This window comes from Schistocerca gregaria, chromosome 9 (assembly GCF_023897955.1).
Source record: "Schistocerca gregaria isolate iqSchGreg1 chromosome 9, iqSchGreg1.2, whole genome shotgun sequence".
Lineage (NCBI taxonomy): Eukaryota > Metazoa > Arthropoda > Insecta > Orthoptera > Acrididae > Schistocerca > Schistocerca gregaria.
This window is the reverse complement of record NC_064928.1, coordinates 190943190-190959072: the sequence shown is the minus strand read 5'-3', so window position 1 is coordinate 190959072 and position 15883 is coordinate 190943190. Positions and strand designations below refer to the sequence as shown.

Sequence of the window (15883 nt, the reverse complement as noted above, 5' to 3'; positions counted from 1 at the left end):
CCGCTACGGTCGCAGGTTCGAATCCTGCCTCGGGCATGGGTGTGTGTGATGTCCTTAGGTTAGTTAGGTTTAAGTAGTTCTACGTTCTAGGGGGACTGATGACCTCAGATGTTAAGTCCCATAGTGCTCAGAGCCATTTGAACCATTTGAACAACTAAATACCTAGGTATTACAATTACGAACAACTTAAATTGGGAAGAACACATAGAAAATGTTGTGGGGAAGGCTAACCAAAGGCTTCGTTTTATTGGTAGGACACTTAGAAAATGTAACAGGTATACTAAGGAGATTGCCTATACTACACTTGTCCGTCCTCTTTTAGAATATTGCTGCGCGGTGTGGGATCATTACCAGGTAGGACTGACGGAGTACATCGAAAAAGTTAAAAGAAAGGCAGCACGTTTTGTATTATCGCGAAATATGGAAGAGAGTGTCACAGAAATGATACAGGATTTGGCCTGGACATCATTAAAAGAAAGGCGTTTTTCGTTGCGACGGAATATTCTCAGGAAGTTCCAGTCACCAACTTTCTGCTCCGAATGAGAAAATATTTTGTTGACACCGACCTACATAGGGAATAGGGGAAATCAGAGCTCGTACGGAAAGATATAGGTGTTCATTCTTTCCGCGCGCTATACAAGATTGGAATAATAGAGAATTGTGAAGGTGGTTCGATGAACCCTCTGCCAGGAACTTGAATGGGATTTTCAGAGTATCTATGTAGATGTAGAGGTAGAAGGAGCAGCGATTAGCAAAGCGAACGCTGCGAGGCTCCACTCGCTAGGGGGTCGTGTTCGTAGCGGCCTCCCTCAATGCGCCGGCGCAGAGGGTAGGTCGGGCTGAGAGACAACAGCGCCGCTAAGGGTAAACAGGAGGGGAGGCCTTGGGGAGGGAAAACAGAGGAGCAGCAGCTGGCCTGTACTTGTGAGTGTGTGGGCCCGCTGTCGCGTGCGTCCGGCCTGCTACGTCATCGTTGACGTCACGTCCTGTCCGGCACTGCGGCCCGCGGTCCGCATTCCTGCGCGTTGCGACCTGTGGCGTCCGCTGAACGGATAGCAATAGCAGGCTTGTGCAACTTCCTCGCAGATTAAAACTGTGTGCCGGACCGAGACTCGAACTCGGCACATTTGCCTTTCGCGGGCAAGCGCTCTACCATCCCCAAGGCTGTGGCTAAGCCATGTCTCCGCAATACCCTTTCTTTCAGGGGTCCTAGTTCTGCAAGGTTCGCAGGTGAGCTTCTGTAAAGTTTGGAAGGTAGGAGACGCGGTAATGCCAGAAGTGAGGCTTTGAGGACCGGTCGTGAGTCGTGCTTGGGTAGCTCAGTTGGTATGCCGGCACGGTAGCTCAGCGAAAAAAAAAAAAAAAAGAGCGTGTTCGGTCAGAGGGTTAGCAGCCCTCTGTAATAGAAAAAAAAGTCTGAGTTAATGGATCAACGACGAACTGAAACTGGTGTCTTGCGACGTCCGCCCCGAGCAGATTCAACGAACTAATACGAACAAAACGCGGTTTAAGAGGGAAAAAAAAGTTGGTAGAGCGCTTGCCCGCGAAAGGCAAAGGCCCCGAGTTCGAGTCTCGGTCCGGCACACAGTTTTAATCTGCCAGGAACTTTCATAACAGCACACACTCCGCTGCAGAGTCAAAATATCATTTCAGGCTTATGCAGTTTGGCAGTTTCTACACGACTGAGTTGGTCAACTCTAGTGCTTTTTGAAAGTCTCTTCGGGTTTGCTGCCGGATCATAAAATCAACTTGATATTTCAGCAATCCATCTGGTCGCCATCTTCAGGAAATGCTGCTTCTGCTGACGAGTTCCGCTGAGAACTGACGCCAGACTGCAAATCCACGTCCTATATAGGCCACCGATCAGTACACGGCACATGCGTTGCCCATCACCGTTGCTGCCTTCCAAGACAGGCAGGTAGCGCTGCCCTTAGTGGAACACTGCTGGCAGCGTTTTATCGCACTCAGGGATGCACTGAAGAATGTTAAATTTTGATGCGAGTTAATACAGGATTTCACGTCATGCCAAGACGAAACCCATTGTCTCTGTTGATTAAATTATCCGGCAATCCAATTTCAATCGCATCTTAATAGACACTGTTCCAAAAACATATTGGACACTACCACAGTTTCATTAAATTTCATTCTGTATCCCTCATTGGAGTAGTGTTCTGCTACTGCCGATTTTTCCGGCTGTTGTAGCCTCGTATAACGGCCATGTTCCACACACCTGTCGTGCACTGTGCGAATCGAACGGCCAATGTAAGCTTTCCCACATTGTACACACCGGGTTTCCTAAGCCCTAAATCATCTTTCACAGAACCGAGTATTGCCCCAATCTTAGAAGGTGGACGGAACACACTCTTAATGTTAAAATTCCTTAAAATTCGTCCAGTCTTAAACGATAAGCCTCCAGCATAAGAAAGAAAGGCCACCGATCTATGTTCCTCTTCATGCACCTCCGGACATGGTCCAAACTCCATTGCCCGACGAATCTGCTTCTCGGAATATCCATTTTCCTTAAAAATAGCCATCAAATGCGCAAGTTCTTGGGTTAAGCTGTCCGCGTCGGAAATGGCATATGTTCTCCGTACCAAAGTCCTAAGGACGCCACTGCGTTGGTGTGGTGGATGACAACTCTTAGGGTGCAGATACCAATCTGTGAGCGTCGGCTTTCGGTGAACACTCTGTCCCAAAATACCGTCTGGTTTTTTATAAACCATAACGTCTAAAAATGGGAGCATCCTATCTTTTTCAACCTCCATAGGAAATTTGATGCGGGGATGAAGACAGTTGAAGTGGTCCAAAAATCTATGAACAGCATCACGTCCATGCGGCCAGACGAAAAAGGTATCATCCACATATCTCCAGAAGCACGTTGGTTGCAAAGCTGAAGTCCTCAGTGCCATACCCTCGAAGTCTTTCATAAATAAACTGGCGACAATGGGTGATATAGGACCACCCGTAGCCACTCCGTCATTTTGTTCAAAAATGTTACCGTTACATAAAACATACGTGGATGTCAGCACATGACGACAAAGCTTCACCAGCTCTTCATCCAGCGTTTCACAGATCAAACTGAGGGACTCTTCCAGAGGAACTCGTGGAGGGCAGAAACCGTGATGGGCGGCGCACTCGCCGTGTACTGAACGGTGGCCTCCACAGAACGTCGATTTGCAGCCTGGCGTCAGTTCTCAGCGGGACTTATCAGCAGAATCAGCGTTTTCCTGAAGACTGCGAACAGTTGGATCGCCGAAATATCGAGTCAAGTTGATTTTAGGATCCGGCAGCAAAACCGAAGACACTTTCGAGACTTATTACGCCGGGAAGGCCTACGTAATCACATCGAGTGCTTCTTGTCACCCGAGGAATAAATTTTCACAAGAGGCATAAAAAATAATTGCCTGTAGCTATAAGCGTAAGACGAAAGGTGAAGTCTGTAAATCTGTCTCGATAGCGCCCTAACAGTCCAATCTTTGCACATCATTTAGCAATGTTTTCCGAAAAGTCGATACAGTGACAGGGGACATCAGCTAGTCGAAAGAGACGTCGGGGAGGGCTACATTAAATATATCTTCCGAAAAGACAGAATTCGTAATTAACATTTAAAATATTTCAAATACACAATAGGCTGAATACAGTGAAGGACTTAGGGGAGATAATACATCTAGGCGGTTTATTAAGGGCGAATCACGTAAAACTTGAACCGCAAATATTGCTGAAATGGGTAGTGCTATTCATGTGCCGCTTTCACAGATTGGTAGTCAGGGGCTCATACTGTTAGCCAATAAACGGAATGTAATAATATATTATGGTAGTATCTGTTCCCGAAAGAACAGTGACCGTTTATGACCCTGCAGCTTTCGCTACAATGAAATGGTATTTAAATGGGCACCCTAGTTGCAAACAGGCGTTGATATACTAATACTTAGAAAAAGTATTTTTTGTGGAAACATATACTTTTTTGAATAGAACAACGTCTGTTGACATTATCAAACTACAAGTACGGTAAATCAGAATGTCAGTGCTATTTGTTGCAGGATTCTAGTTCGAGCCGTTTACGAAACATCGTATTTAGAAATTTATCACACTGACTTTTGTTAGTACCATTCAACCTGCGTAGTTGCTACATACCATGTTGTTATATTTGCCTACAGTGTCCTCGTGTGTCACATAAGTGCATTGCGACTTGCTAATCACTTGATGTGTGACAGTCCAGGCAATACGTCGTGATTTGCCAATGCAGAGAAAACAGACATGCTCATGCCGTATCCAGATTGTAGGAAGAATGCGGCTATATGTCCCAACAGACGATTACCATCTCAATCGTTATATATCAGCCTCCTCAGTGAGTTACCTGAAAGTGGTAGTGTAACATCTAGAAATCGAAATGGAAGGAAACTAGTGGCGGAAGAAGAGGAGGAGATTAACGTTCTTGCTGCTGTTGCAGTTGATCCTCACGTTAGCTTCTGTCTAATTGCACGAGACAGTGGCTTGAGTCAGACAGCCGTCCCATTCATTCTCCATCGATATACACTACTGGCTATTAAAATTGCTACACAAAGAAGAAATGGAGATGATAAACTGGTATTCATTGGAAAAATATATTATACTAGAACTGACATGTGATTACATTTTCACGCAGTTTGGGTGCATAGATCTTGAGAAATCAGTACCCATAACAACCACCTCTGGCTTTAATAACGGCCTTGATACGCCTGCGCATTGAGTCAGAGCTTGGATGGCGTGTACAGGTACAGCTGCCAATGCAGCTTCAGCACGATACCACAGTTCATCACCAGTAATGACTGGCGTATTGTGACGAGCCAGTTGCTCGGCCACCATTGACCAGACGTTTTCATTTAGTATGACATCTGGAGAATGTGCTGGCCAGGGCAGCAGTCAAACATTTTCTATATCCAGAACATGCGGTCGTGCATTATCCTGATGAAATATAGTGTTTCGCAGGGATCGAATGAAGGGTAGAGCCACGGGCCGTAACACATCTGAAATGTAACGTCCACTGTACAAAATGCCGTCAATGCGAACAAGAGGTGACTGAGACGTGTAACCGATGGCATCCCAAACCATTACGCCGGGTGATACGCCAGTATGGCGATGACGAATACACGCTTCCGATGTGCGTTCACCGCGATGTCGCCAAACAAGGATGCGACCATCATGATGCTGTAAACAGAACCTGGATTCATCCGAAAAAATGACGTTTTCCCATTCGTGCACTCAGGTTCGTCGTTGAGTACACTATCGCAGGCGCTCCTGCCTGTGACTCAGCGTCTAGGGTAACCGCAGCCATGGTCTCCAAGCTGGTAGTCCATTCTGCTGCAAACGTCGTCGAACTGTTCGTGCAGATGGTTGTTGTCTTGCAAACTTCCCCATTCGTTGACTCAGGGATCGAGACGTGGCTGCACGATCCGTTACAGCCATGCGAATGAGTTGCTTATTATTTCGACTCCTATTGATACGAGGCCGTTGGGATCCAGCACAGCGTTCCATATTACCCTACTGAATCCACCGATTCCATATTCTGCTAACAGTCATTGGACCCGAGCAACGCGAGCAGCAATGTCGCGATACGATAAACCGCAATCGCGATAGGCTACAATGCGACCTTAATCAACGTCGGAAACGAGATGGTACGAATTTCTCCTCCTTACACGAGGCATGACAACAACCAGGCAACGCCGGTAAACTGCTGTTTGTGTATGAGAGATGGGTTGGAAACTTTCCTCATGTGAGCACGTTGTAGGTGTGGCCACCGGCGCCAACTTTGTGTGAAAGCTCTGAAAAGCTAATCATTTGCATGTCCGAGCATCTTCTTCCTGTCGGATAAATTTCGCATCTGTAGCACGTCATCTTCGTGGTGTAGCAATTTTAATGGCCAGTGGTGTAGGTTCCAGCCTATCACATCTCTCTCCATCAAAAGCTGCGTGGAAACGAATATGAGAATCGTTTTAACTTCCGTACATGGGCATTAAGACAGGATACGACAGATGTATCACCTACCTTGCGTACTGATGAACCCACATTTACCAGTCACGGCCACGTAAACCGCCAATACATGCACCATTTGTCTGTTACCAGTCCCCATTCACTTCGCCAGGTCGAATGGCGGTGTCCATGGAGTGTAAACGTGTAGTGTGAGATACTGAACCTTCAGCTCATTGGTCCGTTTTTCATAGCCAGAAAACTGAATTCGCACAAGTATCTCCTAAGAGAACACTTCTACAGATGGCAGGCGAACTTCCTCTGCAGACTAGGAGGAATCTGTGGTACCAAAATGATGGCTGTGCAGCCTGCAGTACACGGAGTACTACAGCATGTCTTCACGGATTGTTGCCAAATCGTTGGGCTGGAGGCAGAGGACCTGTACCTTAGCAGGCCTGTTCCCCAGATTAGACGCCTGCAGACTTTCTTCAGTAGGGAAAGCTGAAAGACGTTGTCTACAAGGTCATATGAACTACACGCCATGAAACTTCTTGGCAGATTAAAACTGTGTGCCGGACCGAGACTCGAACTCGGGACCGGCACACAGTTTTATTAATCTGCCAGGAAGTTTCATATCAGCGCACACTCCACTGCAGAGTTAAAATCTCATTTTGGAAACGTCCCCAAGTCTGTGGCTAAGCCGTGTCTCCGTAATATCCTTTCTTTCGGGAGTGCTAGTTCTGCAACGTTCGCAGTAGAGTAGAGCTTCTGTAGTGTTTGGAAAGTAGGAGACGAGGTACTGGTAGAAGTAAAGCTGTGAGGATGGGGCGTGAGTCGTGCTTGGATAGCTCATTTGGTAGAGCAGTTGCCCGAGAAAGGCAAAGGTCCCGAGTTCGAGTCTCGGTCCGGCAAACAGTTGTTAATCTGCCAGGAAGTTTCATATCAGCGCACACGCCGCAGCAGAGTGAAAATCTCATTCTGAACTGCACCCGATGATATGCAAGGAAGTATTACTGCAGCCTGCTCGGAGATCTTCACTAAAATGCTTTCACGGGTGCAGCAGTCGTTCCATGCCACAGTGGACGCGTGTGTCGGCGCTTCCTGTGGTCATTTTGAGCACAACTTGCGACTGTTAATTGTCTCGTTACTGGGCAAAATCCACGTAACTATTGTATTCACTTGGGCTGTTCTTTAGTGTGTGTCATCACAGGTGTTGTACAAGCGTCGGTGTGGAAACTATTAAAAATACGACATCTCGTAAGCGACTCGCTGCAGAAGCCTGCAACCAATACCCCTGACATCCTAATTTACCCTACTTTAAACTTATTAATACAAAAAAGGCATTGTTCCATTTTAAAAGTGTATGTTTGCTCAAAAATACACTTTGTAGCCGTCCGCGGTGGCCGAGCGGTTCTAGGCGCTTCAGTCCGGAGCTGCGCGACTGCTACGGTCGCAGGTTCGAATCCTGCCTCGGGCATGGATGTGTGTTATGTCCTTAGGTTAGCTAGGTTAAAGTACTTCTAAGTTCTAGGGGACTGATGACCTCAGAAGTTAAGTCCCATAGTTCTCAGAGCCATTTGAACTATTTGAACTCTTTGTAACTATTATTACAGTCTAAACCGAGGTCCGTAGCTGCGGCTCAGTGTCTCCGCCATAGAATCAGTGGCAACGATACTTTTCGTAATGGAAATGAGCGTATGGCACCGTTGGCCGGGAGGCCCCTATACGGGGAAGTTCGACCGCCAAGTGCAAGTCTTGTTTCATTCGACGCCACATTGGGCGACTTGCGTGCCACTGATGAGGGTGAAATGATGATGAGGACAACACAACACCCCGTCCCCGAGCGGAGAAAATCTCCAATCAGGCCGGGAATCGAACCCGGGCCCGCTTAAGCAGGAGGCGAGCACCTTACCACCCAGCTAAGCAGGCCAACTACTTTTCATAATATTACTATTACAGTGTTTTGATCCGTTCATAATAGGAGCCGCCGACTATCAACCCACTCTGTGAAAACCATACATCAAAAGCACTTTGCATTTCCGCGATATTTGCGTTCCAAATTTTAGGTGACTACCTCGTACAAGTAAGGAATAAAATAGAATCCAGGAAATGTAAACGGCTTGTAAGTTAAAGAACGACATTTACAATACAATATAACACTCAGTAAAAAGGAAAATGTAGCGCTGCAAATTGAAGAGCTGGGGAGAAACTGAAAGGAAAGTACCGTGGAAATAATCGGTCCAAGAAAAACTGGGAATACCTGGATGGACTGCAACGGTCGCAGGTTCGAATCCTGCCTCGGGCATGGATGTGTGTGATGTCCTTAGGTTAGTTAGGTTTAAGTAGTTCTGAGTTCTAGGGGACTAATGACCACAGCAATTGAGTCCCATAGTGCTCAGAGCCATTTGAACCAATACCTGGATGAGACGTCATGAAGAAGTGTCGAACCGAAAAAATAAACTGTCCTTTGCTGTTAGGAAAACAAGAATTTCCTTTCACGCTCACTTGGTTCGAATAAGCCTCGAAAGACGGACTAAGCAATGTTTGACGTTCTCGACAAGAATCTCAAAACGCAATGCACTTGGGTCATGGAAGTGAAACAGGACGTAGCAGAAAATAACTTTTCGAAAGCGGAAATACTAGACAAGAAACAAGATTAGAAAGCTCGTGACTTTCAGGAAATGGTCAGAAACCGCATCACTGTATTTATTTTTATATTTATGTAACTTGATTAGATTAGGGCCATCATGCCCTCTCTTACATCTGACTAGTGTTACACGCACACACACACACACACACACACACACACACACACACACACACACACACAGAGTATTTTATTACTTTACAGCTACCTAAGAAATAACAACTTCAATATGAGAAATAGTATTAAATTGGTTTGTGTGTCTACAGTGACAATGTGAGTAAGTAATATTTACTACGGACAAAGAAAGTTTATAGTGACAGTACTTTTACTACTTGGAATTCGATTACTCGATAAATAGTACAATTCTCGAGGCTGCCAATTCAACTAAGTACCTGGGTGTTAAAATTACGAACAACTTCAGTTGGAAGGACCACATAGATAATATTGTCGGGAAGGCGAGCCAAAGGTTGCGTTTCATTGGCAGGACACTTAGAAGATGCAACAAGTCCACTAAAGAGACAGCTTACACTACACTCGTTCGTCCTGTTAGAATATTGCTGCGCGGTGTGGGATCCTTACCAGGTGGGATTGACGGAGGACATCGAAAGGGTGCAAAAAAGGGCAGCTCGTTTTGTATTATCGCGTTATAGGGGAGAGAGTGTGGCAGATATCATACACGAGTTGGGATGGAAGTCATTACAGCATAGACGTTTTTCGTCGCGGCGAGACCTTTTTACGAAATTTCAGTCACCAACTTTCTCTTCCGAATGCGAAAATATTTTGTTGAGCCCAACCTACATAGGTAGGAATGATCATCAAAATAAAATACGAGAAATCAGAGCTCGAACAGAAAGGTTTAGGTGTTCGTTTTTCCCGCTCGCTGTTCGGGAGTGGAATAGTAGAGAGATAGTATGATTGTGGTTCGATGAACCCTCTGCCAAGCACTTAAATGTGAATTGCAGAGTAGTCATGTAGATGTAGATGTACTGCCGCTGTTGCCACTAATAGTCATGATGATGATAACAATAACAGCAATGATACTGACAGATATTTAAAAAAGTTATAAGTGCACAAAATAGATATTTCCTTATACAGCGAGTTCTGGGGTAAGGAAATTTAAGATGACTGCTTGTCCTAAGGTTACTGTGAAATGAGGAAGATCTGGTTGGAAAGAAGAGCGTACGAGGATAACGAGTGCGTACAGAGACATTGGTAATCATTATTGTTGCTTTAGTAGAGATGTAATTAGCTGTCATCTGAAGCTGGAGATGTTATTCGTTTCTCTCATATAATGCTTGAGGTTATTCCAGAGTCGGGTTCGTGCTACTGCGAAGGATTTCGAGAAAGTGACTGAATGATTGAGTGGGACAGAAGGGATTCTGGTCTGCTGCGGCGGGCGTTTCTGCCGTGTTGTTTAAATAAGAGCGTTAAGGCCGAGGAGAGATACGATGGACTGTGTACGTTGAGAAGACTGAAGAGAAGACAGAGGGTATATAAATCTTTGCACTTGTCTGCGCGCAGCCATGATAGCTGTGCGTCTGATGATGCAGATAAAACGGAAGTAGGCATTGATAACCAATTCCTGAAGCCGTAGCTTTCCCGGATAGGTCTCCCAAGGTAACACCTTGTAATCAATAGCTCGTAGTATAAGCACTTGTAAAAGTTTCTTTTCCAGTTCGATAAGAAAAACTTCTTTTTATATTTTTGTTGGGCTTGGAGAGATGCATCTTATGCCATCTGGCACTCATTGCAGTTTAGAGTTTGATCCGTTATTTCTTCTAAACTCTTTGCTGAACGAGAGAAATTGGTATTTGTCTCATTTAGGGTTCAAGATGCCTCTTGAGTTTTGGGTGGGTTGAGCTTTTAAGTCTATATTCTGCACCGGTCAGTAATGAGATGTACCGAGCGAGGTGGCGCAGTGGTTAGCACACTGGACTCGCATTCGGGAGGACGACGGTTCAATCCCCTCTCCAGCCATCCTGATTTAGGTTTTCCACGATTTCCCTAAATCGTTTCAGGCAAATGCCGGGATGGTTCCTTTGAAAGGGCACGGCCGATTTCCTTCCCAATCCTTCCCTAATTCGAGCTTGCGCTCCGTCTCCAATGACCTCGTTGTCGACGGGACGTTAAACACTGACCACCACCACCACCAGTAATGAAATTCTTGATAGCTGTCTTCAGGTTTATCAGTCTTGCGCTTAGATGCAACTGGAGCTCATCAGCGTATATGTGGGATTTGCAGTAGGACAAAACTGATGACAACTCGTTGACATACAGTGAAAAGAGTATAGGATCTAATACCGAATACTGGGGGACGCCTGTATGGACAGATGAAAGAAAACAAGGACACAGTAAAAGAATTAAGAAATACTAGGAAGACTGGAAGTCAGGAATGAAGACGAAACCGTGTGGAAGTTACTTCACGTGGTCCGTAAAGACCGAAATCGAAAAAAGAATTAGTACCCAAAGACATTCCGACTGTGCTCTCTTTGACAGTCTTGGACAAATCTTTCTAGGCTTTGTTGTCGTCTCAGTTTCCCTTGTAAACTCAAGTTTTTGACGATTTCATCACTCGTTATCATTAAAGAGTACACTGTCGTGCTAATACACCGTGTGCTACTTCAGTATTTGATTGGCTGAATTATGTCATGGAGACATCACCATGTAGCGGAACTTGCATGTGCTACCAGGCAGTAGTTAGATGTCTGTGATGTCTGATGCCAGCAGACGGCGGACCACATGACTTGGCTAATTTCCCTTTAGCATCTCGGTACCGAAGACAGCGGTCTTGCCGCAGGGGATACACCGGTTCCCGTCAGATCACCGCTGTTAAGCGCTGTCGGGAGTGGCCGGCACTTGGATGGGTGGCCATCCAGGCCGCCATGCGCTGTTGCCATTTTTCGGGGTGCACTCAGCCTCGTGATACCAACTGAGGAGCTACTCGACCGAATAGTAGCGGCTCCGGTCAAAGAAAACCATCATAACGACCGGGAGTGCGGTGTGCTGACCACACGCCCCTCCTATCCATATCCTCCGCTTAGGATGACACGGCGGTCGGATGACGCTCTCTGTAACGCGATCCTGTTTCCGTACACCACTAACAGTATCGTTGCTGTACTGGTAAAAGCTGCCCCTAGACATTCTGCCCTCAACAGCTCCTTCCCTATAGAATTCCAGTAGCTAGAAGCATAGGATAAGACGTTCGTTTCCTAAAACGTAGTCGTATGTTTTTTTGTGAGACTTTGTTCCTCAACAGCAGATTTGTCGAAATTGCGGTCTAGACTGCTATAAATAAAAACGGGTACTATACAATACCTAAAAGAATCAAGAAGTAACAACAAGAACAGAAGAACAGAGTGCTCGAATTAAGGGATGACAGGGATGTAATCTTTCGCCCCTGCTCTTCAATATGTACATCGAAGAAGCAATGACGGAAATAAAAGAAAGTTTCAAGAGTGAAATTACAATTCAAGGTAAAAAGACACCAATGATAAGATTCGCTGATGACACCGATACCCTCACGGAAAGTGAAAAAGAATTACAGGATTCGTTGAATGAAATGAAGAGTCTAATGGGTACAGAATATGGATCCAGAGTAAATCGAAGAAAGACGACAAGAGTAATGCGAAGCAGCAGAAATCAGAACATCGAGAAACGTAAAGTCAGTTTTGGTGACCACAAAGTAGGACTTAAGGAATTCTGATACCTAGGCAGCAAAATAACCCACGACGGACGCAGCAAGGAGGGCATCAGAAGCAGACTAGCAATGGCAAAAACGGCGTTCTTGGCCAAGAGCAGTCTACTATTATCAAACATAGGCATTAATTTGAGGAAGAAATTTCTGAGAATATGTGTTTGACCACAGCATTGCGCGATAGTGAAAGATGAACTGCGGGAAACGCGGAACAGAGAAGAATCGAATCATTTGATACTTGGTGCTCCAGAAAAATGTTGAAAATTAGGTGTAAAATGGCTCTGAGCACTATGGGACTTAACTTCATCAGTCCCCTACAACTTAGAACTACTTAAACCTAACTAACCTAAGGACATCACACACATCCATGGCCGAGGCAGGATTCGAACGTGCGACCGTAGCGGTCACGCGGTTCCAGGCTGTAGCGCCTAGAACCGCTCGGCCACTCCGGCCGGCTAGATGTAAAAGGAACGTATGGAAAACACTTAAAAGAAAATGGGGTAGGACGGTAGGACGTCTGTTAGGACATCGGGGAGCGACTTCCATGGTACTAGAGAGAGCTGTGGAGGGTTAAAAGTGTAGAATAAGACAGAGACTGGAATACATCCAGCAAATAAGTGAGACGTAGGTTGCAAGTGCTACTCTGAGATGGAGAGGTTGACACAGGAGAAGAATTCCTGGCAGGCCGCAACTACGTCAGAAGACTGGCGCCTAAAAAAAAAATTGAACCAAGTAATTGCTATAGGATTCATAACTAATGCTATAAATTCCAGGAACACACGGAACGAGGTTGACTTTCACTGCCGTTGTCGGTAAATGGATTGAATAATTTGTCTGGCCAGAACCACGCCTGCGTTCTTCGTTGTAAACCCGAATATAGAATGGGAACTATGTGCTGACGATCTTGTGATGACTGGGTATCTGTGTTACTTAGAGGCAGCTTGACTTAGCACCACGTTCACTATAATGCCACAGGGCACTCATATGACAAATCGTGACGATGGGGCAACTGGTCGAAAGCTTGAGTTTACAGACAACTCTGACGCGGCAAGGAATTAGAGAAGCGTTTATTCGAGAATGGCGCCGCGGAAAGCTACTTACTCACAATACGTCCATATTAAATGCGTAGGAACTGCCGAGAAAGTTCGTAACATCATGACGGAGTCACCCTGTATATACATTCATTTACAGCGCCGGCGCCTGCATCTTTGACACACTGTAGCGTCGTTGGATGACGTTTCCGAACATGGGTTCCTACGCAAAACCTGATCTACTACGTATCCTCCACAACCTCTAGAAGTGTGTAATATGGATTGTGAAACACATTGTACGTAGAAGTGGCCATTTTCAGGAGGACAATTTCAACGGCAACTCCGATTTCGGGCCTCCTACTTGGCATGACGACAAGGCATTTGCCACAGCTGAAGGGTTTTTCCATCGGACATTATGACGGTCACGAAACTGTCTCGCAAACGCATTTCAGAAGAACCGTAATAGGCGTAACAATTTGGTGTGAAAATTACATTTGCGGTTTCTCATAGTTGTTACCTGTCTCACTTAACTTAATTCCCAACCACCTTAAATCTTACTTAAAGTAATTTAAAAAGATTACTGTGAAACTAATTTCCTTCAGTAAACACTTTTTCATAGCAAAATACTTTCTCTTTCTATGCTACTTTCGCTCCCGTTCCCTGCAGTGATATAGAATTTTCCATTTTATGTTTTAGTTTATTTTACGGAAGGAAACGTAACGTTACCTGACTCTTTTATCTGGATTACACCCTAACATTCCAGGTCGTACTGTCACAATGTAGTTCCGCTAAGAGAGCTCTTATTGCCTTTTCCGTTACCTGACCACGGACGACAGTGATACGGTTTAGTGCCCCAGGTTCACACTCGTACCGGTAACTGTACAGTTGCTATCGGATGTCACGGCGTCCCACGTTGCGCTGAAGTCTGTGATTACATTTGCGGTTTCTCATAGTTGTTACCTGTCTCACTTAACTTAATTCCCAACCACCTTAAATCTTACTTAAAGTAATTTAAAAAGATTACTGTGAAACTAATTTCCTTCAGTAAACACTTTTTCATAGCAAAATACTTTCTCTTTCTATGCTACTTTCGCTCCCGTTCCCTGCAGTGATATAGAATTTTCCATTTTATGTTTTAGTTTATTTTACGGAAGGAAACGTAACGTTACCTGACTCTTTTATCTGGATTACACCCTAACATTCCAGGTCGTACTGTCACAATGTAGTTCCGCTAAGAGAGCTCTTATTGCCTTTTCCGTTACCTGACCACGGACGACAGTGATACGGTTTAGTGCCCCAGGTTCACACTCGTACCGGTAACTGTACAGTTGCTATCGGATGTCACGGCGTCCCACGTTGCGCTGAAGTCTGTGAGGAGAGAATCGGCTTTTCGCCTGCCGCTTATGTTAGCCGCCGAGCACTGGTGGTGTTACTGTTGCAGACAAGTCAGGCGGTGGCGGACGTACGACATGTGGCGAGCGCAAGCAGGACGCCGATCTGAGTGGGTGGTCCGTCTTTGATGTGAAGTCAAAGCTGAGCAATTTTCGTCCAGACGTGCTCGTGAACGACGCTCGACGCATCAGCTCCGTTCGAAAGTGTTCACGAACCTCTTTATTCGTTATTTGCTGTTCCCGGCCGAGCAATACTGTGGCTCTGTCTAGTTAAATTGGAAAGAAAGGAAACAGAAAGCACACATTTATAATACTCACGTGAATTGAATATACGTCCAATCTCCTTCTATCTCTGTCCTTCTCCTATTCCCCTCTCTTTGTCCATTTTCTCCTCCTCCCCCCTCTCTTTCTCCATCACCTCCTGCTCCGGCACTCGGTGTCAACTTACTCTCTCTCTCTCTCTCTCTCTCTCTCTCTCTCTCTCTCTCTCTCTCTCTCTCTCTCCCCCTCTCTCCCTCCTTCTGCTCACTCTCTCTGTCCATCTCCTCATTTCAGCTTTCTATGTCCATTTCCTCCAACCGCTCTGTCCATCTCCTCTTGCCTTCTCTAGCTGATCTTCAGCCTTGTTTATTATTATTGCAAATTCAGGTTCTGGAGTAGTATTCAAATCATAAACCGGGAAGTCCTAAATAGAACTTGCCTGCTTCCTAGTAACTTATCATAGCCTATGTCCGCACAAGTGTTCTTCGTCAGCTTATTCTGTGAAAATCTGAAATAAATCGGGAAGAACTTTTAGCGATTTTTTCCCTTAGGTAGTATGTACTTATTTAAATATATTAAAAATTTGTGTGTGACAACATGCGCTATTCGAATCCAAATTCGTGTCAAAATTTCAAAGCAGTCGGCAAAGAACTTCCGGAAATTTAACATTTGGAACATGAGATTTTTGCTAACAACATCTCTCCTTTATTAAAATATATACACATCAAAACTTTAACTTCTTGAAGTTTTCTGCTTGGCCGTAATTGGACCACTAAGTGGATTACGCCTGTCAGAATAGACTAATCGTTTTGCGTTAACGTGTCTACACTTCAACACCTGACGTGCTGCCCAGGGGAAAATTATCATTGCAGGCTTGCTCTTGCCACGTGTACTTGGACATACTAACCAACCC

General features: G+C 45.3%; 1 protein-coding gene and 1 non-coding gene across 2 annotated transcripts in view; both read left to right on the top strand.

Annotated features, from left to right (window-relative positions):
- The window catches only part of LOC126292260 (uncharacterized), a 949965-nt gene that overhangs the window by 602456 nt on the left and 331626 nt on the right, over positions 1–15883 (top strand). The gene's annotated exons all lie outside the window — the stretch shown is intronic.
- Trnas-aga (transfer RNA serine (anticodon AGA)) lies at positions 6784–6858 on the top strand. Its single transcript has one exon. It is a non-coding gene; the product is annotated as a tRNA-Ser (tRNA).